General features: G+C 49.3%; 1 protein-coding gene across 1 annotated transcript in view; it reads left to right on the top strand.

The window, feature by feature from the left end:
- Nucleotides 1-5092: 5092 nt before the first annotated feature.
- Nucleotides 5093-26463, top strand: part of LOC135054657 (gastrula zinc finger protein XlCGF26.1-like) — a 113371-nt gene continuing 92000 nt past the window's right edge. The window contains exon 1 of the mRNA XM_063957898.1: nt 5093-5239. The gene's annotated coding sequence lies outside the window, so the exon portion shown is untranslated. The remainder of the gene's footprint in view (nt 5240-26463) is intronic.

Genomic DNA, 26463 nt, shown 5'->3' with positions numbered 1-26463 from the left:
TACCCCTGGGATACTATTTGTAAAACCCGTGGGTACAGGCCAGATTGAATCCAACCTTGATTGAACAGTTTCAGACATGCCCCCACCAAAGTGGCCTCCCGCAAGAGAGCCCCAGCGTCATGCTTAGATTTGGCAGAAGGGGTTGACTTCTGCTCCTGGAATCCTGGAGACGCTGCGGGCATCTTTCTTTTTCCCCTTCCCCTACCTGCAAAGAAGGGGGAACCTTTGGCCTTTTTGTATTTGTTGGGCCGAAAGGACTGCATGTGAGAGTGATGGGTCTTTTTTGCCGGTGCAGGAGCATAAGGCAAAAATGACGACTTACCTGCGGTAACGGACGAGACTAAAGCATCCAGCCCATCACCAAATAAGGCCTCACCTTTATATGGGAGAGCCTACATATTCTCTTTGGAATCTGCATCCGCGTTCCACTGGCGAATCCACAACGCCCGCCTAGCCAATACTGCCATGGTAGCTTTAGGAGTATCTCATCTTTATCAATCGTGTCAATTTCTAATGACAAGTTGTCTGACCATTATTCAATAGCGCGACTCACCCATGCGCAAGCAGCTGTGGGCCTGAGCAGCGTTCCATTGGCAACATAAATGGATTTTAATGTAGTCTCCATTTTGCGGTCTGCTGGCTCCTTTCGCGAAGCGATCCCAAGTGCAGGGAGAATCACCTTGTCAATCTAGACAGGGCACTGTCTAACACCGGGGGTGACTCCCATTTTTTTCTGTCCTCTAAAGGAAAGGGATAAGCCATCTGAATCCTTTTGGGAATGTGAAGTTTCTTTTCAGGATTCACCCACACCCCAAAGAGAGTATTTAGCTCGTGGGATGGAGGGAACGTGACTTTGGATTTATTTTCCTTACATAAATAAGCCTTCTCCTGAGGTGCAGGAGGGGCTTCAGTGACTTCCAAAACTTCCCTCATAGCCACAATCATATTGTATATTTTTCGCCAATTTATGATCTACTTCCCTGTTATCAGTATTTACAATATTTGCAAACAGTCTTTTATATGACCCAGAGGGGTCGCCTGCGGATGGGAGAACAGAACCTTGAAAAATCACATCTTCCACAGATTTTCTCCAGCACTCAGCATGAGATTCAGACTTATCTAATCTCCTATTGATATGATGCACAGTATCACATATTTCTTTCAGCCATGTAGTGTCACGGTCAGGCGGGAGACTGTGCAGGGGAGCCGGCTCTTACCTGTCCGGTCCCTTTGGAGAGGTCCAGCTGGTGGAGGTACGGGCTGCTGGCACCGGGCAGGGTGTGCTGGGAGGACAGGCAGGGGCACTGTTTGGCAGCTCAGCAGACTGGCAGCATGTTCCTCCGGCAGGGGTTAGCAGTGCTGCTGTGGAGCCAGGGCTTCTGTGTACAGGCTGGGCTGTGTTCCCGGTGGCCATCTTGGATGTAGGCAAAAAGCCTGTCTTGCCCACACTTCACCAATTTATCACTTTCCTGTGGTCAATTAGCTCTGAGCAGCTGCTATAACACAGGAAGGCCTGGAGGAGGGAAATTGCCTGTGCAACGTCTTTCACAGAATCTGTGAAGCTAGTTCTCTGTGCTCCTGCAGCGTCTCCAGTGTCAGGTTCTTGTTACAGCAAATTACCCAAGCCTCCTGATATAGCCTACGCAGACTGCCGACTCTGTTCCTGTGTCCTACCCAGCTACCTGTTCTGGACGCCGCAGTAACCAGCCTACGGAATTCCTCCTTTAAAGTACTGGGTCACGGTTCCGGTATCCTCAGCCACCCGCTAACCTACAGTAGTATTTCTATTCAACTGTCTTTGGCGAACTCTGTTAAACTACTCCAAGTAATAAATGCGCAAGACCTTCATCCGTCCCGCTCGTTTGTTATTCAGAGATCCAAGTGCATCAGAATCATCTTCCCCAAATCCGGATCCACAAGAATCCTCAGACGTGACATGCAGGCTCTTGGAGTGCCGGCAGCGCCACCACATTACAACTCTGTGTCCCTAAAATGGCTCCCTCAGGGGAAGAACTCCCTGCCTCAGACATGTCACACTCATGCACACACACACCACAGACACTCTGGGACTTATAGGGGACAGACCCATAGTAAAATCTGTCAGAAGGACACAGTTAGGAGCAGCCAATTCACAACCCCAGCGCCAGTACACAATGTCTGTGAATACAAAATGCCCACTGACACAAGTGCTTTATATAATGTAAATACACCTGTAAAGCACCAAATTCACTGTGCCCCCCCTTGTTTTGCACCCTGATACTTGTATTCAGTAGTGGAGGAGGATCAGCGTTGTCTCCGCAGCTGAGGAGAGAAAATGGCGCAGAGCAGTGTGCTGGTTGTGACTGAGGAGGAAGCTCCACCCCCGCAATGGCGCATTTCCCCTCAGAGATTTTTCACATAATATTTATACTGGCGGGGGTAGGGCTGTGCCTTGGCATCTTATGCCCCCCCCCTGCAGTGACTGTGTATGTATGGGCAGCAATGGCGCACTGCGCTCCCGCCAGCCATGCTGTACCTTTAGCCGTCACTATCTTGATTGAAGATTCATCTTCTGACACTCACCTGAATTCTGGCTCTGTGAGGGGGGTGAAGGCACGCTGTGGGAGGGAGCATCTAGACACGGCTAGCATTCAGTACCCTTCAGGAGGTAATGGTGTCCTGTCAGCCAGAAGCAGAGCCCTAAAACTCTTTAGGAAGTTGGTTCCTACTTCTGTCCCACGAAGCAGGGAGACTGTTGCAAGCAGTTCTCCGTGAAAATAAAAAACCTAACATAAGTCTTTTTAGAGAAACTCAGTAGAGCTCCCCTGGAGTGCATCCAGTCTGCCTGGGCACATTTCTAAAACAGGTCTTGAGGAGGGGTATAGAGGGAGGAGCCAGTTCACACCCGTTGAAAAGTCTTAAAGTTCCCATGGCTCCTGCGGAACCGTCTATACCCCATGTTCATGAAGTGGACCCCAGCATCCTCTAGGACATATGAGAAAGAAATCTTGGAACTCAAAAGGTTTCTGAGGTGTGCCACCAAACTGATTAAGAGGTTAGAGGCACTGGATTATGAGGAAAGACTTACAAGGTTAGGTATGTTTACACTGGAAAAGATGTGGCTAAGAGAGGACATTATTAATATTTATAAATACATAAAGGGACAATACAAGGATTCATTAGACAATCTGTTTATTTAAAAATGCTACACAGGACACGAGGATACCCCCTGAGGTTAGTAGAAAAAAAAATTAATACACAACAGAGGAAAGGGTTCTTCACAGTAAGAGCAGTAAGGATTTGGAATTCTCTACCAGTGAAGGTAGTAATGGTGGATTTGAAATTCTCTACCAGAGAAGGTAGTAATGGTGCATTTGGAATTCTCTACCAGAGAAGGTAGTAATGGTGGATTTGGAATTCTCTACCAGAGAAGGTAGCAATGGTGGATATGGTATTCTCTACCAGAGAAGGTAGTAATGGTGGATTTGGAATTCTCTACCAGAGAAGGTAGCAATGGTGGATATGGTATTCTCTACCAGAGAAGGTAGTAATGGTGGATTTGGAATTCTCTACCAGAGAAGGTAGTGATGGTGGATATGGTATTCTCTACCAGAAAAGGTAGTAATGGTGGATTTGGAATTATCTACCAGAGAAGGTAGTGATGGTGGATATGGTATTCTCTACCAGTGAAGGTAGTGATGGTGGATATGGTATTCTCTACCAGTGAAGGTAGTAATGGTGGATTTGGAATTCTCTACCAGAGAAGGTAGTAATGGTGCATTTGGAATTCTCTACCAGAGAAGGTAGCAATGGTGGATTTGAAATTCTCTGCCAGTGAAGGTAGCAATGGTGGATTTGGAATTCTCTACCAGAGAAGGTAGCAATGGTGGATTTGGAATTATCTGCCAGTGAAGGTAGCAATGGTGGATTTGGAATTCTCTACCAGAGAAGGTAGTAATGGTGGATTTGGAATTCTCTACCAGAGAAGGTAGTAATGGTGGGCTCAGTCAAAAAGTTTAAAAATGGATTAGATAAAATTCCTAACTGAAATATCCAAGGTTACAGCATTTAAATGATATCATTTTTTATAATACAGGTTGAACTCGATGGACATTTTGTCTTTTTTCAACCTCATCAACTATGTAACTATGTTGGGAGAGATCTCGTACCACCACATGGGAGGCACTAACTGACCTGATGTGCCAAGAGCAATTCTACAGCGGGTGCCCTCCAGACATGAAGCAGAGGATGCTAGACCACTTTGAAAGCAGAAGCCAAGCTAGCAGACCAGTATATATAAACTCCATGAAAGTGGCTGTTATAGGTGAAGCACTCACCGAGTGGGTTCTGTAACCTCATGATTTTGGTAGCAACTCATAACAACATTGAAGCCGCAATATGGTCGCGGGCTATGGCTGCAGGAAAATCGAACATCTAAGGATGAAGTGGCCAACATTCCAAACGTATGCCCCAAATCTGAGTGCTGGAGCCCGGTTTCATGTTTCACCCATGGAACTGGAAGGAAGAGTACATGAGGGAAGAGTCAAGTCTATAAGAGATAGACAGTCAGGCATGAGCGACAGAGCCGCTGACTGCTCACGAAGCACAGATACCCCGGCACGAGGCACATACGCCCGGACACGAGGCACATACGCCTCAGAATGACGCATGGACATGAGGCACAGACGTCCCAGAACAAGGCACATATGCTCCATAGAAGCCCCGGCATGACGCACAGACGGCCGGTTCATGATGACAGACCACCCTGGCACCATTAGAGCAGCGCTCCCCCTCCCCCACCACCACGCCCGGATGAGGCTGCGCTGCAGATGTGCCGGCGCCCTGTACATCTATCTCTGGATATACACACAGAAAGCATTGCACCTATGCAGCCCTTGCTCTGTGTCCTGCAGCAGCTGCACGGGTACCCGCCCTCTCTCACACCTCCCTGCCTGCCCCCAGCGCCTGTCACACTGCCATGTGCGGGACCCGCGCCCTCTCCCTGTGCTGAGGCCGGGGGCGGGGCTGGAGGAGGGGCCGGGGGGCGGGGCTGGAGGAGGGGGCGGGGATATGAACGTCAGTGTTGCCGGTCACTGAGGAGGAGGCAGCTTGTGTTCTCCTGCCAATCACACCTCACTTTCGGCCTGTGCGTTCCATCCCACTTCCGGCCGCTGCGTTCCACACACAGGAAGATAGTTTTTTTCTTTCGCGGCAACTTCCGGGTTTCCCTCGAGCGGGAGTCCGTCGTCCGCAAAAGCAGGTAATGGGGTCCTACTATACAGGGGGAGCAGCCTGTGGTGTCCTGTTACAATTATACAGGCGGAGTGTCCTGTAGTTTCCTGTTGTTATTATTATTATTATACAGGCGGAATGGCCTGTAGTGTCCTGTTGTTATATTTATACAGAGGGAGAGGCATGTAGTGACCTGTATATTTCCTGTAACACATATACCCCCTCGTATATCGCCTGCTACATATTTGCCCCCACCCCTGTATATCACGTGTCACACATCCGCCACTCAGTGAGCACAGGCATTACCCACTATATATTATAAGGGCACGGTCGTGCTCTTATATTAAGGCTGAATATATATATATATATATATATATATATATAACTGTGGCTCCAATAGGGGATTGCACGTGGCCAAAATGTAGGGGCGTGGCTTCATGGGTAAGAGGCTTAGCCACAAAATAATATCATGTCATATTACGCTGCACAGTACTCTCCATTATTCAAATTACGCTGCACAGTAGCGCCACTTACACACATTACGCCAGGTAGAGCACTTTACATACCCTTAGAGTGTAATGTAGTGTACAGTAGTTTAATATAGTGTACTGTAGTGCAGTGTGTAGGCAGCCAATTACATGATTTCCCCTTCTTCCGGCGCTGGTGCCGGCTTCCTACTCGACGCTCCCTCTGTACACTGCACAGCTGAGCACATGGGGGCTGAGGGAGGTGGCGGGCTGCGGGAGCGCAGTACACAGGGAATTTACTGGTAGCCAGCGTTGCTGCTGACTTTATGCGGCAGAGGCTCCCACTGGTTGGGGCTGCGGGCGCCAGATCCTGCATGAGCGCATAGGGGAGTGGGAACAGGAGGAGTGGCTTTCAGCAGGAGAAATATGTGGCTATATATATATATATATATATATATATATATACACACACACACACACACACACACACACACACACACTTCTGACAAGATACAGAAACCGCAGATAGCGGGGCCATTGTGCTGTGATTGAGCTCCCTTTATCTGTCAGTGCTCCTGTAATGTAGCCCAGGATGTGCTAAGAGCAAAGGGTTTTGTACCATTTGTGTTAACACCTATAAACATGGAAATCACTCTACACAAGTGTGTCTCCATGATGTACTGTCCCCTCACAATAGGAGCACATGAGATGCAGTGACCCTGCAGTGTCTGTATGATGTACGGTCCCCTCACAATAGGAGCACATGAGATGTAGTGACCCTGCAGTGTCTGTATGATGTACTGTCCCCTCACAATAGGAGCACATGAGATGCAGTGACCCTGCAGTGTCTGTATGATGTACGGTCCCCTCACAATAGGAGCACATGAGATGTAGTGACTCTGCAGTGTCTGTATGATGTACTGTCCCCTCACAATAGGAGCACATGAGATGCAGTGACCCTGCAGTGTCTGTATGATGTACGGTCCCCTCACAATAGGAGCACATGAGATGTAGTGACCCTGCAGTGTCTGTATGATGTACTGTCGCCTCACAATAGGAGCACATGAGATGTAATGACCCTGCAGTGTCTGTATGATGTACAGTCCCCTCACAATAAGAGCACATGAGATGTAATGACCCTGCAGTGTCTGTATGATGTACTGTCCCCTCACAATAAGAGCACATGAGATGTAATGACCCTGCAGTGTCTGTATGATGTACGGTCCCCTCACAATAGGAGCACATGAGATGCAGTGACCCTGCAGTGTCTGTATGATGTACGGTCCCCTCACAATAGGAGCACATGAGATGCAGTGACCCTGCAGTGTCTGTATGATGTACAGCCCCTCACAATAGGAGCACATGAGATGTAGTGACCCTGCAGTGTGTGTATGATGTACGGTCCCCTCACAATAGGAGCACATGATATGCAGTGACCCTGCAGTGTGTGTATGATGTACGGTCCCCTCACAATAGGAGCACATGAGATGCAGTGACCCTGCAGTGTCTGTATGATGTACTGTCGCCTCACAATAGGAGCACATGAGATGTAATGACCCTGCAGTGTCTGTATGATGTACAGTCCCCTCACAATAAGAGCACATGAGATGTAATGACCCTGCAGTGTCTGTATGATGTACTGTCCCCTCACAATAAGAGCACATGAGATGTAATGACCCTGCAGTGTCTGTATGATGTACGGTCCCCTCACAATAGGAGCACATGAGATGCAGTGACCCTGCAGTGTCTGTATGATGTACGGTCCCCTCACAATAGGAGCACATGAGATGCAGTGACCCTGCAGTGTCTGTATGATGTACAGCCCCTCACAATAGGAGCACATGAGATGTAGTGACCCTGCAGTGTGTGTATGATGTACGGTCCCCTCACAATAGGAGCACATGATATGCAGTGACCCTGCAGTGTGTGTATGATGTACGGTCCCCTCACAATAGGAGCACATGAGATGCAGTGACCCTGCAGTGTCTGTATGATGTACGGTCCCCTCACAATAGGAGCACATGAGATGCAGTGACCCTGCAGTGTCTGTATGATGTACAGCCCCTCACAATAGGAGCACATGAGATGTAGTGACCCTGCAGTGTGTGTATGATGTACGGTCCCCTCACAATAGGAGCACATGACATGCAGTTACCCTGCAGTGTGTGTATGATGTACGGTCCCCTCACAATAGGAACACATGAGATGCAGTGACCCTGCAGTGTCTGTATGATGTACGGTCCCCTCATAATAGGAGCACATGAGATGCAGTGACCCTGCAGTGTCTGTATGATGTACGGTCCCCTCACAATAGGAGCACATGAGATGTAGTGACCCTGCAGTGTCTGTATGATGTACGGTCCCCTCACAATAGGAGCACATGAGATGTAGTGACCCTGCAGTGTCTGTATGATGTACGGTCCGTACGTGTATATCATGTTTAGGTGAGTGATGTAGTCAATACAAGTGGTATAAGTAAGTGTAGAGCTCCCACAGTGACATTATATACTGCTGTCTTATTGTAAACACTACTTCTTTCTTCCCTTTGTTTGTTAACAAATATTTCTATTTCTCTGACGTCCTAGTGGATGCTGGGAACTCCGAAAGGACCATGGGGAATAGCGGCTCCGCTGGAGACTGGGCACAACTAAAGAAAGCTTTAGGTCGCCTGGTGTGCACTGGCTCCTCCCACTATGACCCTCCTCCAAGCCTCAGTTAGATTTTGTGCCCGGCCGAGGTTGGATGCACACTAGGGGCTCTCCTGAGCTTCTAGAAAGAAAGTATAAAATTAGGTTTTTTATTTTCAGTGAGACCTGCTGGCAACAGGCTCACTGCAGCGAGGGACTAAGGGGAGAAGAAGCGAACCTGCCTGCTTGCAGCCAGCTTATGCTTCTTAGGCTACTGGACACCATTAGCTCCAGAGGGATCGACCGCAGGCCCAGCCTTGGTGTTCGGTCCCGGAGCCGCGCCGCCGTCCCCCTTACAGAGCCAGAAGCAAGAAGAGGTACGGAAAATCGGCGGCAGAAGACATCAGTCTTCACCAAGGTAGCGCACAGCACTGTTGCTGTGCGCTATTGCTCCTCATACACACTTCACACTCCGGTCACTGAGGGTGCAGGGCGGTAGGGGGGGGCGCCCTGAGCAGCAATTAAAACACCTTGGCTGGCAAAAATACCACAATATATAGCCCCAGAGGCTATATATGTGGTAAATACCCCTGCCAGAATCCATAAAAAACCGGGAGAAAAGTCAGCGAAAAAGGGGCGGAGCTATCTCCCTCAGACACACTGGCGCCCAGGGGTGTATCTAGGGGTCTGAGCGCCCCTGGCAAAGTAAGGAACTGGCGCCCTCCACCTCCCCCACCCAGGGACACAGAGTGCGGAGGTACAGATGGGCTGAGGTCAGGGACACGGAGGGAAAATTACAGGGAGGGTGCGGGTAGGGACAATGAGGTGGAGGGCTTACAGGGAAGCTGAGGTCAGGGACACTGAGGGGCAATTACAGGGAGTGTGTGGGCAGGGACACTGAGGGGAAATTACGGGGAGGGTACGGGCAGGGACACTGAGGTGGAGTTACAGCAGGGTGTGGGCAGGAACACTGAGGGGGGAGTCACAGGGAGACTGAGGTCAGGAACACTGAGGGAGAATTACAGGGAGGGTTCGGGTATGGAAAATGAGAGGGAGGGGCTACAGGGAGGCTGAGGTCAAGGACACTGAGGGGCAATTACAGGGAGGGTTCGGGTATGGAAAATGAGAGGGAGGGGCTACAGGGAGACAGGTCAGGAACACTGAGGGAGAATTACAGGGAGGGTTCGGGTATGGAAAATGAGAGGGAGGGGCTACAGGGAGGCTGAGGTCAAGGACACTGAGGGGCAATTACAGGAGTGTGCGGGCAAGGGCATTGAGGGGGGAGGCTCAGGGAGGCTGAGGTCGGGAACACTGAGGGAGAATTACAGGGAGGATGCAGGCGGAGGGTGCGGGCAGGGACACTGAGATGGAATTATGGGGAGGGTGCAGGCATGGAGACTGAGGGGGAATTATGAGAAGTGTGCAGGCAGGGACACTGAGGGAGAATTACGGTTAGGGTGCCGGTAGGGACACTGAGAGGGTAGTCTCAACACAGCTGGACTACTTGTAGTCTCAACACAGCTGGACAGGCAGTCACTGGTTTAGATACCTCTCCATACAGAGCTCTTTGTAAGCTGTGATCCAGACTGCCAGGATAGACCATGCAGTGCAGCTACGGTACTGCAGAAAATGTACAGGTATGCTCACGCTGCACTGCTGACTGGTACTGATTGTAGTGGCTGCTGTTTGGTGACAGACCGCGTTGGACCAATGAGAAGGGGAGCGGATGAGGAAGAGGGGGTGCCTCCCCATACCTGGAAGTGCCCTGCTCCCCGCCTATATTCACCATCATTGTGACTGTAGTCACAGAAAGTGTCGGAGTGCAATATGCTTCTGAGAGTCCCGCAGTGGATGAGCACTGCTAAGGGATGTACTCAGTGAGAACTACTATGTCATTCTATCCCCTGGCGTGGGTGGCACTGCCAGGCGGCGCCCCCCTCTTGGCCGGCGCCCCTGGCAAGTGCCATCCTGGCCAATACGAAGATACACCCCTGCTTGCGCCATTTTCTCTTCACAGTGCAGCTGGAAGAAAGCTCCCCAGGCTCTCCCCTGTAGTTTTCAGGCTCATAGGGTTAAAAAGAGAGGGGGGGCACTAAATAGTTATAGTGTTAATCCCCACATTATATAGCGCTCTGGTGTGTGCTGGCATACTCTCTCTCTGTCTCCCCAATGGGCTTTGTGGGCTAATGTCCTCAGTCAGAGCATTCCCTGTGTGTGTGCGGTGTGTCGGTACGGCTGTGTCGACATGTTTGATGAGGAGTCTTATGTGGTGACGGAGCAGATGCCAATAAATGTGATGTCGCCCCCTGTGGGGCCGACACCAGAGTAGATGGATAGGTGGAAGGTATTAACCGACAATGTCAACTCCTTACATAAAAGGCTGGATGACGTAACAGCTGTGGGACAGCCGGCTTCTCAGCCCGCGCCTGCCCAGGCGTCTCAAAGGCCATCAGGGGCTCAAAAAGCGCCCGCTCCCTCAGATGGCAGACACAGATGTCGACACGGAGTCTGACTCCAGTGTCGACAAGGTTGAGACATATACACAATCCACTAGGAACATCCGTGATTTGATCCCGGCAATAAAAAATGTGTTACACATTTCTGACATTAACCCAAGTACCTCTAAATATGGGTTTTATGTTTGGGGAGAAAAAGCAGGCAGTGTTTTGTTCCCCCATCAGATGAATGAATGAAGTGTGTGAAAAGCGTGGGTTCCCCCGATAAGAAACTGGTAATTTCTAAAAAGTTACTGATGGCGTACCCTTTCCCGCCCTAGGGTGGATAAGGCGCTCACACGGTTGTCAAAAGGTGGCACTGCCGTCTTAGGAACGGCCACTTTGAAGGTACCTGTTGATAAAAAGCAGGAGGCTATCCTGAAGTCTGTATTTACACACTCAGGTACTAGACTGAAACCTGCAGAGCGTGCTGCTGCAGCGTGGTCGGTGACCCTGTCAAACATACTAGTTTGCTAACATGAGAACATATTAAAGACGTCGTCTTATATATGAGGGATGCACAGGAGTATATTTTGCCGGGTGGCATCCAAAATGAATGTAATGTCCATTCTGTCAGGAGGATATTAGAGACCTGTCACTGGACAGGTGATGCTGACTTTAAAAGGCGCATAGAGATTTTGCCTTATAAGGGTGAGGAATTTTTGGGGGATGGTCTCTGGGACCTCGTATCCACAGCAACAGCTGGGAAGAAATATTTTTACCTCAGGTTTCCTCACAGACTAAGAAAGCACTGTATTATCAGGTACAGTCCTTTCGGCTTCAGAAAAGCAAGCGGGTCAAAGGCGTTTCCTTTCTGTACAGAGACAAGGGAAGAGGGAAAAAGCTGCACCAGTCAGCCTGTTCCCAGAATCAAAATTCTTCTCCCGCTTCCTCTGAGTCCACAGCATGACGCGGAGGCTCCACAGGTGTAGCCAGGTACGGTGGGGGGCCGGTTCGAAAAATTTCAGCGATCAGTGGGCTTGCTCACGGGTGTATCCCTGTTTCATTCAAGTAGTATTTCAGGGGTACAAGCTGGAATTCGAGATATCTCCCCCCCGCCGTTTCCTCAAATCTGCCTTGCCGACAACTCCCTCAGGCAGGGAGGCCGTGCTAGAGGCAAATTAACAAGCTGTATTCCCAGCAGGTAATACTCAAGATGCCCCTACTTCAACAAGGACGGGGTTACTATTCCACACTGTTTGGGGTACCGAAACCGCATGGTTCGGTGTGACCCATTTTATATTAAAAATCCTTGAACACATACATAAAAAATTCAAGTTCAAGATGGAATCGCTCAGGGCGGTTATTGCAAGCCTGGACGAGGGGGATTACATGGTGTCCCTGGACATCAAGGATGCTTACCTGCATGTCCCCATTTACCATCCTCACCAGGAGTACCTCAGATTTGCGGTACAGGATTGCCATTACCAAGTCCAGACACTGCCGTTTGGACTGTACATGGCACCGAGGGTGTTTACCAAGGTAATGGCCAAAATGATGATACTCCTTCGAAAAAAGGGAGTTTTAATTATCCCGTAATTGGACAATCTCCTTATAAAGACGAGGTCCAAGGAGCAGTTGTTAGTCGGGGTAGCACTATCTCGGAAAGTGCTACAACAGCACGGTTGGATTCTAAACATTCCAAAGTCACAGCTGGTTCCTACGACACGTCTGCTGTTCCTGGAGATGGTTCTGGAAGACCAGAAAAAAGTGTTTGTCCCGGAGGAGAAAGCCAAGGAGCGGTCATCTCTAGTCAGAGACCTCCTGAAGCAAAACCAGGTATCGGTGCATCATTGCACGCGAGTCCTGGGACAAATGGTAGCTTCCTACGAAGCAATCCCATTCGGCAGGTTCTATGCAAGAACTTTTTAATGGGACCCGTTGGACAAGTGGTCCGGATCGCATCTTCAGATGCATCGACTGCTAACCCTGTTTCCAAGGACCAGGGTATCTCTGCTGTGGTGGCTGCAGAGTGCCCATCTTCAAGAGGGCCGCTGGTTTGGCATACAGGACTAGGTCCTGGTGACCATGGATGCCAGCCGTTGAGGCTGGGGGGCAGTCACACAGAGAAGAAACTTCCAGGGACTTTGGTCAAGTCAGGAGACTTCCCTACACATAAATATTCTGGAACTGAGGGCCATTTACAATGCCCTGTGTCAGGCAAGGCCTCTGCTTCAAAACCAGTCGGTACTGTTCCAATCAGACAACATCACGGCAGTCGCCCATGTAAATCAACAGGGTGGCACAAGAAGCAGGATGGCGATGACAGAAGCCACAAGGATTCTCCTATGGGCGAAAAATCACGTGTTAGCACTGTCAGCAGTGTTCATTCCGGGAGTGGATAACTGGGTAGCAGACTTCCTCAGCAGGCACGACCTCCACCCGGGAGAGTTCGGACTTCATCCAGAAGTCTTTCAACTGATAAACCGTTGGGAAAGACCACAGGTGGCCATGATAGCGTCCCGCTTAAACAAAAAAACTAGAGAAATATTGCGCCAGATCAAGAGACCCTCAGGCAATAGCGGTGGAAGCTCTAGTGACACCGTGGGTGTACCAGTCGGGTTATGTGTTCCCCCTTCTGCCTCTCATACCAAAGGTATGGAGAATAATGAGAAGGAAAGGAGTAAGAACGATACTCGTGTTTCCGGATTGGCCAAGAAGGGCTTGGTACCCAGAACTTCAAGAAATTATATCAGAGGACCCATGGCCTCTGCCGCTCAGACAGGACCTGCTGCAGCAGGGGCCCTGTCTGTTCTAAGACTTACCGCGGCTGCGTTTGACGGCATGGCGGTTGAACGCCGGATCCTAAAGGAAAGGGGCATTCCGGAGGAAGTCATTCCTACGCTGATTAAAGCCAGGAAAGATGTAACTGCAAAACATTATCACCGCATATGGCGGAAATATGTTGCTTGGTGTGAGGCCAGAAAGGCCCCAACAGAAGAATTTCAACTGGGTCGATTTCTGCACTTCCTACAGGCAGGAGTGACTATGGGCCTGAAATTAGGCTCCATTAAGGTACAAATCTCGGCTCTGTCGATTTTCTTCCAGAAAGAACTAGCTTCACTACCTGAAGTTCAGACATTTGTAAAAGGAGTGCTGCATATTCAGCCCCCTTTTGTGCCCGCAGTGGCACCTTGGGATCTCAACGTGGTGTTGAGTTTCCTAAAATCACATTGGTTTGAGCCACTAAAAACCGTGGATATAAAATATCTCACGTGGAAAGTGGTCATGTTATTGGCCTTGGCTTCGGCCAGGCGTGTATCAGTATTGGCGACTTTGTCATGTAAAAGCCCTTATCTGATTTTCCATATGGATAGGGCAGAATTGAGGACTCGTCCTCAGTTTCTCCCTAAGGTGGTATCAGCTTTTCACTTGAACCTACCTATTGTAGTGCCTGCGGCTACTAGGGACTTGGAGGATTCCAAGTTACTGGACGTAGTCAGGGCCTTGAAAATTTATGTTTCCAGGACGGCTGGAGTCAGGAAAACTGACTCGCTGTTTATCCTGTATGCACCCAACAAACTGGGTGCTCCTGCTTCTAAGCAGACTATTGCTCGCTGGATTTGTAGCACAATTCAGCTGGCGCATTCTGCGGCTGGACTGCCGCATCCTAAATCAGTAAAAGCCCATTCCACAAGGAAGGTGGGCTGCCCGAGGGGTCTCGGCTTTACAACTTTGCCGAGCTGCTACTTGGTCAGGGGCAAACACGTTTGCGAAATTCTACAAATTTGATACCCTGGCTGAGGAGGACCTGGAGTTCTCTCATTCGGTGCTGCAGAGTCATCCGCACTCTCCCGCCCGTTTGGGAGCTTTGGTATAATCCCCATGGTTCTTTCGGAGTTCCCAGCATCCACTAGGACGTCAGAGAAAATAAGATTTTACTCACCGGTAAATCTATTTCTCGTAGTCCGTAGTGGATGCTGGGCGCCCATCCCAAGTGCGGATTGTCTGCAATACTTGTACATAATTATTGTTAACGAAAGGGTTATTGTTGAGCCATCTGTTGAGAGGCTCAGTTGTTTTCATACTGTAAACTGGGTATAATATCAGTGTGATTGGTATGATTGGTGACTGGTATGAGTCTTACCCGGGATTCAAAATCCTTCCTTATTATGTCAGCTCGTCCAAGCACAGTGTCCTAACTGAGGCTTGGAGGAGGGTCATAGTGGGAGGAGCCAGTGCACACCAGGTGACCTAAAGCTTTCTTTAGTTGTGCCCAGTCTCCTGCGGAGCCGCTATTCCCCATGGTCCTTTCGGAGTTCCCAGCATCCACTACGGACTACGAGAAATAGATTTACCGGTGAGTAAAATCTTATTATCAGGGTCCACAGGATCTACCTTGGTATTACTTCGGCAGGGTCCACAGGTTATCCACAGGATAACAATGGGATATGATGGAGCGATAGCGGATTGGCACCAAACGATCACAAGCTTTCAGTCCTCCCAGGATGCAACGTGCTCGTCCATATATCCCGCCCACTAGCTGAGGCAAATCAGTTTTTGATTTGGTGCGGCAGGACTCGGACCATGGTCACAGGGCTGCTGTTCTGGGCAGCCCTAAGCTTTATTATTTTATTTTTATAGTCTTACTATGTTTTGAACGATCTTTCTTAACAGCGTCTAACACGCATATTGGAAAGAGTCGCTCCAACAACTCTCCGTCGTGTCGCAACAACGCTTACCCACGTGTACAGTGCTGTCTCGGCGGGCGTCTGTGTTGGATATTCTAGCAGGTCCAGCAGACGTTACCAGGCTGTGGCCGTAGCACGGGGAGAAGGTAAGGCATCGGTTCCGCTTACTAGGGTAATACGGACACAGCCTCACTGTATTGGAGGAGACTACCAAACAGTGGCTGATGCGCTGCCACCACGGGTGCTCCAGCGCTAGGCCTTAGGGATCATAGGTGCCAGGATTAGGATGAGGCCGCGATCCCTGGGGTGATGTCAGCAGTGGGGAGTCAGACGCTCTCCTGGTCGCTCCTCCCCACGGGTTCATGACCAGTTTCCACGTGTCTCAGACGCTGCCATTAGGGGTCTCGGTCGCAGCTTGGGCCGCTGCTTCTGTGTTCACTAAAACGCTACCGTGTGGAGACCCGGTTAGTGTATCTGTATAGACCCGGAGCGTTTGTGTGCACAGTGCGTCTGTGTTCGCTGTAATCCCGGAGCGTCGGTGTACACTGGTAGCGTCTGGTTCCACTCAGTGTTTGTTAACGTATTGTTCGAGCCTGGAAGTGAGGTCAGTCTCCCTGTATCCCACTCTACTGAGTGCGGGCGATACAGCACTACAATTCTATCTACTTGTCAGTATGAATAGTTAAGCTTAGTGCCTGTTGCATATGAGTCTGTGTACATAATGTGGTTTTCTTCGCTTTTGCGTTCTGAATACATTATCGTCTGTATAAAACAGAATTCACTAATATGTACCACTACATACTTTGAAATGTGTTGTAGTTGATGATATGCTCATATGTCTAATTTATAGATTACATTTATGACTGACTGCTAGTTTTGATTACTGACTTTCTTATAATATTGTCAGTGGTTCTTTTTTGACCTCAGTACTGATGTGGGTATTGTCTCTGGAGGGTCAGTTTGATATCACTTTCAGAGGTATTGTGATTACAGTCATAGTGTATAACACTGTGAAGGTGCTAGATGTTAGCATGTCTTAGAGCGGCAAGTTAAGAGGTTGTATTTACAGTAAGCAATACTCATATACATATGTTGTTTGCATGAACTGTATTATCCTCTCTGACCTAGGCAGATTGTCTAGGTTTAACTTGAAAAGTTTTTTGTTTTACAAATGCAGCTCTCTTCATACGGTATGTCCCCTACAGATTTTCAGAGTAAAGCAAGCTGAGAAACCAAATACAAATAAAGCATCCACTTAACAGGCTACAAAGGTAATTCATCACACGATGAAAGCTCTATACTTCAGCATACAACGTAAAAGATATTTCTCTGACGTCCTAAGTGGATGCTGGGGACTCCGTAAGGACCATGGGGAATAGCGGCTCCGCAGGAGACTGGGCACATCTAAAGAAAGCTTTAGGACTACCTGGTGTGCACTGGCTCCTCCCACTATGACCCTCCTCCAGACCTCAGTTAGAATCTTGTGCCCGGCCGAGCTGGTTGCACACTAGGGGCTCTCCTGAGCTCCTAGAAAGAAAGTATATTTTAGGTTTTTTATTTTACAGTGAGACCTGCTGGCAACAGGCTCACTGCAACGAGGGACTAAGGGGAGAAGAAGCGAACCTACCTGCTTGCAGCTAGCTTGGGCTTCTTAGGCTACTGGACACCATAAGCTCCAGAGGGATCGACCGCAGGACCCGTCCTTGGTGTTCGTTCCCGGAGCCGCGCCGCCGCCCCCCTTACAGAGCCAGAAGCAAGAAGATGGTCCGGAAAATCGGCGGTAGAAGACTTCAGTCTTCACCAAGGTAGCGCACAGCACTGCAGCTGTGCGCCATTGCTCCTCATGTACACCTCACACTCCGGTCACTGATGGGTGCAGGGCGCTAGGGGGGGGGGGGCGCCCTGAGGGCAATATTGCACACCTTGGCTGGCAAATCTACACCATATATAGCCCCAGAGGCTATATAGGTGTAAATTAATACCCCTGCCAGAGTTTCAAAAACGCTGGAGAAGTCCACTGAAAAAGGGGCGGGGCTATCTCCCTCAGCACACTGGCGCCATTTCTAGCTCACAGCTCCGCTGGAAGGAAGCTCCCTGGCTCTCCCCTGCAGTCTACACTACAGAAGGGTAAAAAAGAGAGGGGGGGCACTAAATTTAGGCGCAGTATAAGTATTATAGCAGCTATAAGGGGATATAATTCAGTTAGTCCCTGTATTATATAGCGCTCTGGTGTGTGCTGGCATACTCTGTCTCCCCAAAGGGCTTTGTGGGGTCCTGTCCTCTGTCAGAGCATTCCCTGTGTGTGTGCGGTGTGTCGGTACGGCTGTGTCGACATGTTTGATGAGTAGGTTTATGTGGAGGCGGAGCAGATGCCTATAAATGTGATGTCACCCCCTGCGGGGCGGACACCTGAGTGGATGGACTTATGGAAGGAATTACGTGCAAGTGTCGACTCCTTACATAAAAAATTTGACGACATGCCAAATGCGGGACAGTCGGCTTCTCAGCTCGTGCGTGCCCAAGCGTCTCAAAGGCCATCAGGGGCTCTAAAACGCCCGCTACCACAGATGTCGACACGGATACTGATACTAGTGTCGACGACGAAGAGACTAATGTAATGTCCAATAGGGCCACTCGTTACATGATTGAGGCAATAAAAGATGTATTACACATTTCTGATATTACCCCAGGTACCACAAAAAAAGGGTATTATGTTTGGGGAGAAAAAACTACCAGTGGTTTTTCCCCCTTCTGAATAATTAAATGAAGTGTGTGAAGAAGCGTGGGCTTCCCCCGATAAAAAATTGGTAATTTCTAAAAAGTTACTAATGGCGTACCCTTTCCCGCCAGAGGATAGGTCACGTTGGGAGACACCCCCTAGGGTGGATAAAGCGCTCACACGCTTGTCAAAGAAGGTGGCACTACCGTCTCCGGATACGGCCGCCCTAAAGGAGCCTGCTGATAGAAAGCAGGAGGCGATCCTGAAGTCTGTATATACACACTCAGGCATTATACTGAGACCAGCTATTGCTTCAGCATGGATGTGCAGTGCTGCAGCTGCGTGGTCAGACTCCCTGTTGGAAAATATTGACTCCCTAGACAGGGACACTATATTGCTAACCATAGAGCATATTAAAGACTCAGTCTTATACATGAGAGATGCACAGAGGGATATCTGCCGGCTGGCATCTAAAATAAGTGCAATGTCCATTTCTGCCAGGAGAGGCTTATGGACTCGGCAGTGGACAGGGGATGCAGATTCTAAAAGGCACATGGAAGTTTTGCCTTATAAGGGTGAGGAGTTATTCAGGGATGGTCTCTCGGACCTAGTTTCCACAGCAACCGCTGGGAAGTCAGCATTTTTGCCCCATGTTCCCTCACAGCCTAAGAAAGCGCCGTATTATCAGGTACAGTCCTTTCGGCCCCAGAAAAGTAGGCGGGGAAAAGGCGGGTCCTTTCTGCCCAGAGGCAGAGGTAGGGGAAAAAAGCTGCAATAAACAGCCGGTTCCCAAGAACAAAGGCCCTCCCCCGCTTCATCCAAGTCTGCCGCATGACGGTGGGGCTCCACTGGCGGAGCCAGGTACGGTGGGGGGCCGCCTCAAAAATTTCAGCGATCAGTGGGCTCGCTCACAGGTGGATCCCTGGATCTTTCAAGTAGTATCTCAGGGGTACAAGCTGGAATTCGAGACGTCTCCCCCTCGCCGTTTCCTCAAATCTGCCTTACCGACAACTCCCTCAGACAGGAAGGCTGTGCTAGAGGCAATTCACAAGCTGTATTCCCAGCAGGTGATAGTCAAGGTGCCCCTACTTCAACAAGGCAGGGGTTACTATTCCACAATGTTTGTGGTACCGAAACCGGACGGTTCGGTGAGACCCATTTTCTCTGACGTCCTAGTGGATGCTGGGAACTCCGTAAGGACCATGGGGAATAGCGGGCTCCGAAGGAGGCTGGGCACTCTAGAAAGATCTTAGACTACCTGGTGTGCACTGGCTCCTCCCACTATGACCCTCCTCCAAGCCTCAGTTAGATTTCGTGCCCGGCCGAGGTTGGATGCACACTAGGGGCTCTCCTGAGCTCTTAGAAAGTTATAGTCTTAGATTTTGTTATTTTCAGTGAGACCTGCTGGCAACAGGCTCACTGCAGCGAGGGACTAAGGGGAGAAGAAGCGAACTCGCCTGCTTGCAGCCGGATTGGGCTTCTTAGGCTACTGGACACCATTAGCTCCAGAGGGATCGACCGCAGGCCCAGCCTTGATGTTCGGTCCCGGAGCCGCGCCGCCGTCCCCCTTACAGAGCCAGAAGCAAGAAGATGGTCCGGAAAATCGGCGGCATGAAGACATCCTGTCTTCACCGAGGTAGCGCACAGCACTGCAGCTGTGCGCCATTGCTCCTCATACACACTTCACACTCCGGTCACTGAGGGTGCAGGGCGCTGGGGGGGGGGGGGGCGCCCTGAGGCAGCAATAAAAACACCTTGGCTGGCTAAAATACCTAAATATATAGCCCCTGGGGCTATATATGAGGTAAATACCCCTGCCAGAATCCCATGAAAAGCGGGAGAATACGCCGCGAAAAAGGGGCGGAGCCTATCTCCTCAGCACACTGGCGCCATTTTTCCCTCACAGCTCCGCTGGAAGGAAGCTCCCTGGCTCTTCCCTGCAATCTACAGTACAGTAAGAGGGAAAAGAGAGGGGGGGGCATTAAATTTGGCACTGTATACAGTATATTTTATTGAAAAGCAGCTATTAGGGACATAACTCAGTTAGTCCCTGTATATATATATATATATATATATATATATAGCGCTCTGGTGTGTGCTGGCATACTCTTACTCTGTCCCCCCAAAGGGCTTTTGAGGGTCCTGTCCTCTGTTTGAGCATTCCCTGTGTGTGTGGAGTGTGTCGGTACGGCTGTGTCGACATGTTCGAGGAGGATAATGATGTGGAGGGGGAGCAGATGCCTTTAGCAGGGATGTCACCCCCTGGGGGGCAGACACCTGAGTGGATGGTATTATGGCAGGAAATGAGTGCACGTATAGACTCCTTACATAAAAAATTTGACGACATGCCGACTGGGGGACAGCCGAGTCTTCAGCTCGTGCCTGTCCAGGTGTCTCAAAAGTCATCAGGGGCTCTGAAACGCCCGCTATCTCAGATGGCACAAGTAGATGTCGACACGGATACTGACACCAGTGTCGACGACGATGAGTCAAATTTAATGCCCGTTAAGGCCATTCACTGCATGATTGAGGCAATGAAAGAGGTGTTAAATATTTCTGATTTACATCCAGGTACCACAAAAAAGGGTATTATGTTTGGGGAGAAAAAACTACCTGTAGTTTTTCCCCCGTCAGGTGAATTAAATGAAGTGTGTGAAGAAGCGTGGGCTTCCCCTGATAAGAAATTGGTAATTCCTAAGAAGCTACTAATGGCGTTCCCTTTCCCGCCAGAGGATAGGTTACGTTGGGAAACACCCCCGAGGGTGGATAAAGCGCTCACACGTTTGTCTAAAAAGGTGGCACTACCGTCCCAGGATACGGCCGCCCTTAAGGAACCTGCTGATAGAAAGCAGGAGGCGATCCTGAAGTCTGTATATACACACTCAGGCATTATACTGAGACCAGCTATTGCTTCAGCATGGATGTGCAGTGCTGCCGCTGCGTGGTCAGATAAACTGTCAGAAAATATTGACACGTTAGACAGAGACACGATCCTGCTAACAATTGACCATATCAAAGACTCAGTCTTATACATGAGAGATGCACAGAGGGAAATCTGCCGGCTGGCATCTAAAGTAAGTGCATTATCCATCTCTGCTAGGAGATGCTTATGGACTCGCCAGTGGACTGGAGATGCAGATTCCAAAAGGCACATGGAAGTTTAATTATACTGAACACTGATTGGCTGATGTTCTGTTATATACCACATTGAACTGATCACCAGTTATACCTTCTGAGGAAACCGGCATGATTTAAGCCGGAGAAACGCGTCAAGGATTCTGACCACGATACTGCTGAGCCGCAAGATCAATATTGATCCCAGGACGTCTATATTCAGCAGCACGAGTGATTACTCCGTGTCCCTAAGGTTTGCCTCATTTCCATACTCCAACTTGGCTGTCTATCCAGCTCCAGTGCCGGGCGGTCCTCGTTTCATAGGACTTGGCACCAACGTTAACATCCACAGCCGCACTGCCGCTACATCCTTGTGCCATAGGATACGGCTTTTTCCCACTGCACTCTGCTCCAGCGCCGGGCGGTCCTCGTTCCATAGGACCCGGCACCAACGTTAACATCCACTGCCGCACAGCCGCTACATCCTTATGCCATAGGATACGGCTTTTTCACACTGCACTCTGGTGAGAAAATTACATCATCTCATATACGGCGTAGTGATGTCAAAATTACGTTGCTAAGGAACTGCTAATCAATCACAGTTACAAACCATCTGTGTGTGTGCTATCACATCAAAATCATATTAATGAGGCAATTTTGAACATCGCTGCTAATTACTTGCAACAACAGGGACACAGCTGACGAAATTTTTGTTGGGTTATTAAGGAACGATAAATATACACCATCTTATCATTGGATATATTGGATTCCCTGTATCATAAGTAATAGGGGACCATTTTTTATGTGTCTATCCAACATTGTTTGGTATAATCAAATTGCTCCTGTCTAATTACTAATTGGCTCTGCAGCAGTCATTCTATGGTCAAATATATGCTGTTTTATTAATAAATTGTTTTTAAGATATTATACGTTTGCGCTCCCTATTATAGTACAGGTTGAGTATCCCATATCCAAATATTCCGAAATACGGAATATTCCGAAATACGGACTTTTGTGAGTGAGAGTGAGATAGTGAAACCTTTGTTTTTTGATGGCTCAATGTACACAAACTTTGTTTAATACACAAAGTTATTAAAAATATTGTATTAAATGAACTTCAGGCTGTGTGTATAAGGTGTATATGAAACATAAATGAATTGTGTGAATGTAGACACACTTTGTTTAATGCACAAAGTTATAATAAAAATATTGGCTAAAATGACCTTCAGGCTGTGTGTATGAGGTGTAAATGTAACATAAATGCATTCTATGCTTATATTTAGGTTCCATCACCATGATATCTCATTATGGTATGCAGTTATTCCAAAACACGGAAAAATCCGATATCCAAAATACCTCTGGTCCCAAGCATTTTGGATAAGAGAGACTCAACCTGTATCTATAGTTTTTTTTTTTTTTTACATGGAAGTTTTGCCTTATAAGGGGGATGAATTATTTGGGGATGGTCTCTCCGACCTAGTTTCCACAGCAACGTCTGGGAAGTCAGCATTTTTACCCCATGTCCCCTCACAGCCTAAGAAGGCGCCATTTTATCAGGTTCAGTCCTTTCGGTCCCAGAAAAACAAATGGGGAAAAGGAGGGTCTTTTCTGTCAAGAGGCAGGGGAAAAAGGCTGCAGCAAACAGCAGGTTCCCAGGAACAAAAGTCCTCCCCCGCTTCCTCTTCCAAGTCCGCCGCATGATGGTGGGGCTCCACAGGCGGAGCCAGGTACGGTGGGGGCCCGCCTCAGGAATTTCAGCGATCAGTGGGCTCGCTCACAGGTGGATCCCTGGATCCTTCAAATAGTATCTCAGGGATACAGGCTGGAATTCGAGGCGACTCCACCCCGCCGTTTCCTAAAATTCGCCTTGCCGATTGCTCCCTCAGACAGGGAGGCGGTGCTAGCAGCGATTCACAAGCTGTATTCCCAGCAGGTGATAATCAAGGTACCCCTACTTCAACAAGGCCGGGGTTACTATTCCACACTATTTGTGGTGCCGAAACCGGACGGTTCGGTGAGACCCATTTTAAATTTGAAATCCTTGAACACATACATAAAAAAATTCAAGTTCAAGATGGAATCGCTCAGGGCGGTTATTGCAAGCCTGGACGAGGGGGATTACATGGTATCCCTGGACATCAAGGATGCTTACCTGCATGTCCCCATTTACAATTCTCACCAGGAGTACCTCAGATTTGTGGTACAGGATTGTCATTACCAATTCCAGACGTTGCCGTTCGGTCTGTCCACGGCACCGAGGGTATTTAACAAGGTAATGGCCGAAATGATGATACTCCTTCGAAGAAAGGGAGTTTTAATTATCCCGTACTCAGGATGATCTCCTGATAAAGGCGAGGTCCAGGGAGCAGTTGTTGGTCGGGGTAGCACTATCTCAGGAAGTGCTACAACAGCACGGTTGGATTCTAAATATTCCAAAGTCACAGCTGGTTCCTACGACACGTCTACTGTTCCTGGGGATGATTCTGGACACAGACCAGAAAAAAGTGTTTCTCCCGGAGGAGAAAGCCAAGTAGCTGTCATCTCTAGTCAGAGGCCTCCTGAAACCAAGACAGGTGTCGGTGCATCACTGCACGCGAGTCCTGCGAAAAATGGTAGCTTCATACGAAGCAATTCCATTCGGCAGGTTCCATGCAAGAACTTTTCAGTGGGACCTGTTGGACAAGTGGTCCGGATCGCATCTTCAGATGCATCGGCGGATAACCCTGTCTCCAAGGACCAGGGTATCTCTGCTGTGGTGGCTGCAGACGGCTCATCTTCTAGAGGGCCGCAGATTCGACATACAGGACTGGGTCCTGGTGACCACGGATGCCAGCCTTCGGGGCTGGGGGGCAGTCACACAGGGAAGAAATTTCCAGGGACTATGGTCAAACCAGGAGCTGTCCCTACACATAAATATTCTGGAACTGAGGGCCGTCTACAATGCCCTTCAAAACCAGCCGGTACTGATTCAGTCAGACAACATCACGGCAGTCGCCCATGTAAATCGACAGGGCGGCACAAGAAGCAGGATGGCGATGGCAGAAGCCACAAGGATTCTCCGATGGGCGGAAAATCACGTGTTAGCACTGTCAGCAGTGTTCATTCCGGGAGTGGACAACTGGGAAGCAGACTTCCTCAGCAGGCACGACCTCCACCCGGGAGAGTGGGGACTTCATCCAGAAGTCTTCCAATTGCTGGTAAACCGATGGGAAAGGTCACAGGTGGACATGATGGCGTCCCGCCTCAACAAAAAAAAGATATTGCGCCAGGTCAAGAGACCCTCAGGCGATAGCTGTGGACGCTCTAGTGATACCGTGGGTGTAACAGTCGGTTTATGTGTTCCCTCCTCTACCTCTCATACCAAAGGTACTGAGGATAATAAGAAGACGAGGAGTGAGGACTATACTCGTGGTTCCGGATTGGCCAAGAAAAGCTTGGTACCCAGAACTTCAAGAAATGAGCTCAGAGGACCCATGGCCTCTGCCGCTCAGACAGGACCTGCTGCAGCAAGGACCCTGTCTGTTCCAAGACTTACCGTGGCTGCGTTTGACGGCATGGCGGTTGAACACCGGATCCTAAAGGAAAAGGGCATTCCGGAGGAAGTCATTCCTACGCTGATTAAAGCCAGGAAAGATGTAACGGCAAAACATTATCACCGCATATGGCGGAAATATGTTGCTTGGTGTGAGGCCAGGAAGGCCCCAACAGAGGAATTTCAGCTGGGTCGATTTCTGCACTTCCTACAGGCAGGAGTGACTATGTGCCTAAAATTGGGTTCCATTAAGGTCCAGATCTCGGCTCTGTCGATTTTCTTTCAGAAAGAACTGGCTTCACTGCCTGAAGTTCAGACTTTTGTTAAGGGAGTGCTGCATATTCAGCCCCCTTTTGTGCCTCCAGTGGCACCTTGGGATCTCAACGTGGTGTTGAGTTTCCTAAAGTCACATTGGTTTGAGCCACTTAAAACAGTGGATTTGAAATATCTCACGTGGAAAGTGGTCATGCTTTTGGCCTTTGCTTCGGCCAGGCGTGTGTCAGAATTGGCGGCTTTATCATGTAAAAGCCCTTATCTGATTTTCCATATGGATAGGGCAGAATTGATGACTCGTCCCCAGTTTCTCCCTAAGGTGGTATCAGCGTTTCACTTGAACCAACCTATTGTGGTGCCTGCGGCTACTAGGGACTTGGAGGATTCCAAGTTACTGGACGTAGTCAGGGCCTTGAAAATGTATGTTTCCAGGACGGCTGGAGTCAGAAAAACTGACTCGCTGTTTATTCTGTATGCACCCAACAAGCTGGGTGCTCCTGCTTCTAAGCAGACTTTCTCTGGCGTCCTAGTGGATGCTGGGAACTCCGTAAGGACCATGGGGAATAGCGGCTCCGCAGGAGACTGGGCACAAAAGTAAAATCTTTATGACTAGGTGGTGTGCACTGGCTCCTCCCCCTATGACCCTCCTCCAAGCCTCAGTTAGATTTTTGTGCCCGAACGAGAAGGGTGCATGCTAGGTAGCTCTCCTGAGCTGCTTAGAGTAAAAGTTTAAATAGGTTTTTTTATTTTCAGTGAGTACTGCTGGCAACAGGCTCACTGCATCGTGGGACTAAGGGGAGAAGAAGCGAACTCACCTGCGTGCAGAGTGGATTGGGCTTCTTGGCTACTGGACATTAGCTCCAGAGGGACGATCACAGGCCCAGCTTGGATGGGTCCCGGAGCCGCGCCGCCGCCCCCCTTACAGAGCCAGAAGAGCGAAGAGGTCCGGAAAAATCGGCGGCAGAAGACGTTCCTGTCTTCAATAAGGTACCGCAGCTGTGCGCCATTGCTCTCAGCACACTTCACACTCCGGTCACTGAGGGTGCAGGGCGCTGGGGGGGAGCGCCCTGAGACGCAATAAAACACGTTTTAAACCTTATATGGCAAAAAAAATGCATCACATATAGCTCCTGGGCTATATGGATGCATTTAACCCCTGCCAGTTTTCCTAAAAAAAGCGGGAGAAATGGCCGCCGTGAAGGGGGCGGAGCCTATCTCCTCAGCACACAAGCGCCATTTTCCCTCACAGCTCCGCTGGAAGGACGGCTCCCTGACTCTCACCTGCAGTCCTGCTACAGAAACAGGGTAAAACAAGAGAGGGGGGGCACTATTTGGCAGATAATACAAATACAGCAGCTATAGAAGGGAGAAACACTTATATAAGGTTATCCCTG

The sequence above is a fragment of the Pseudophryne corroboree genome, chromosome 3 (assembly GCF_028390025.1).
Source record: "Pseudophryne corroboree isolate aPseCor3 chromosome 3, aPseCor3.hap2, whole genome shotgun sequence".
NCBI classification, from domain to species: domain Eukaryota; kingdom Metazoa; phylum Chordata; class Amphibia; order Anura; family Myobatrachidae; genus Pseudophryne; species Pseudophryne corroboree.
Note: the sequence above shows the minus strand (reverse complement) of the source record. Positions and strands in the feature narration are given on the sequence as shown.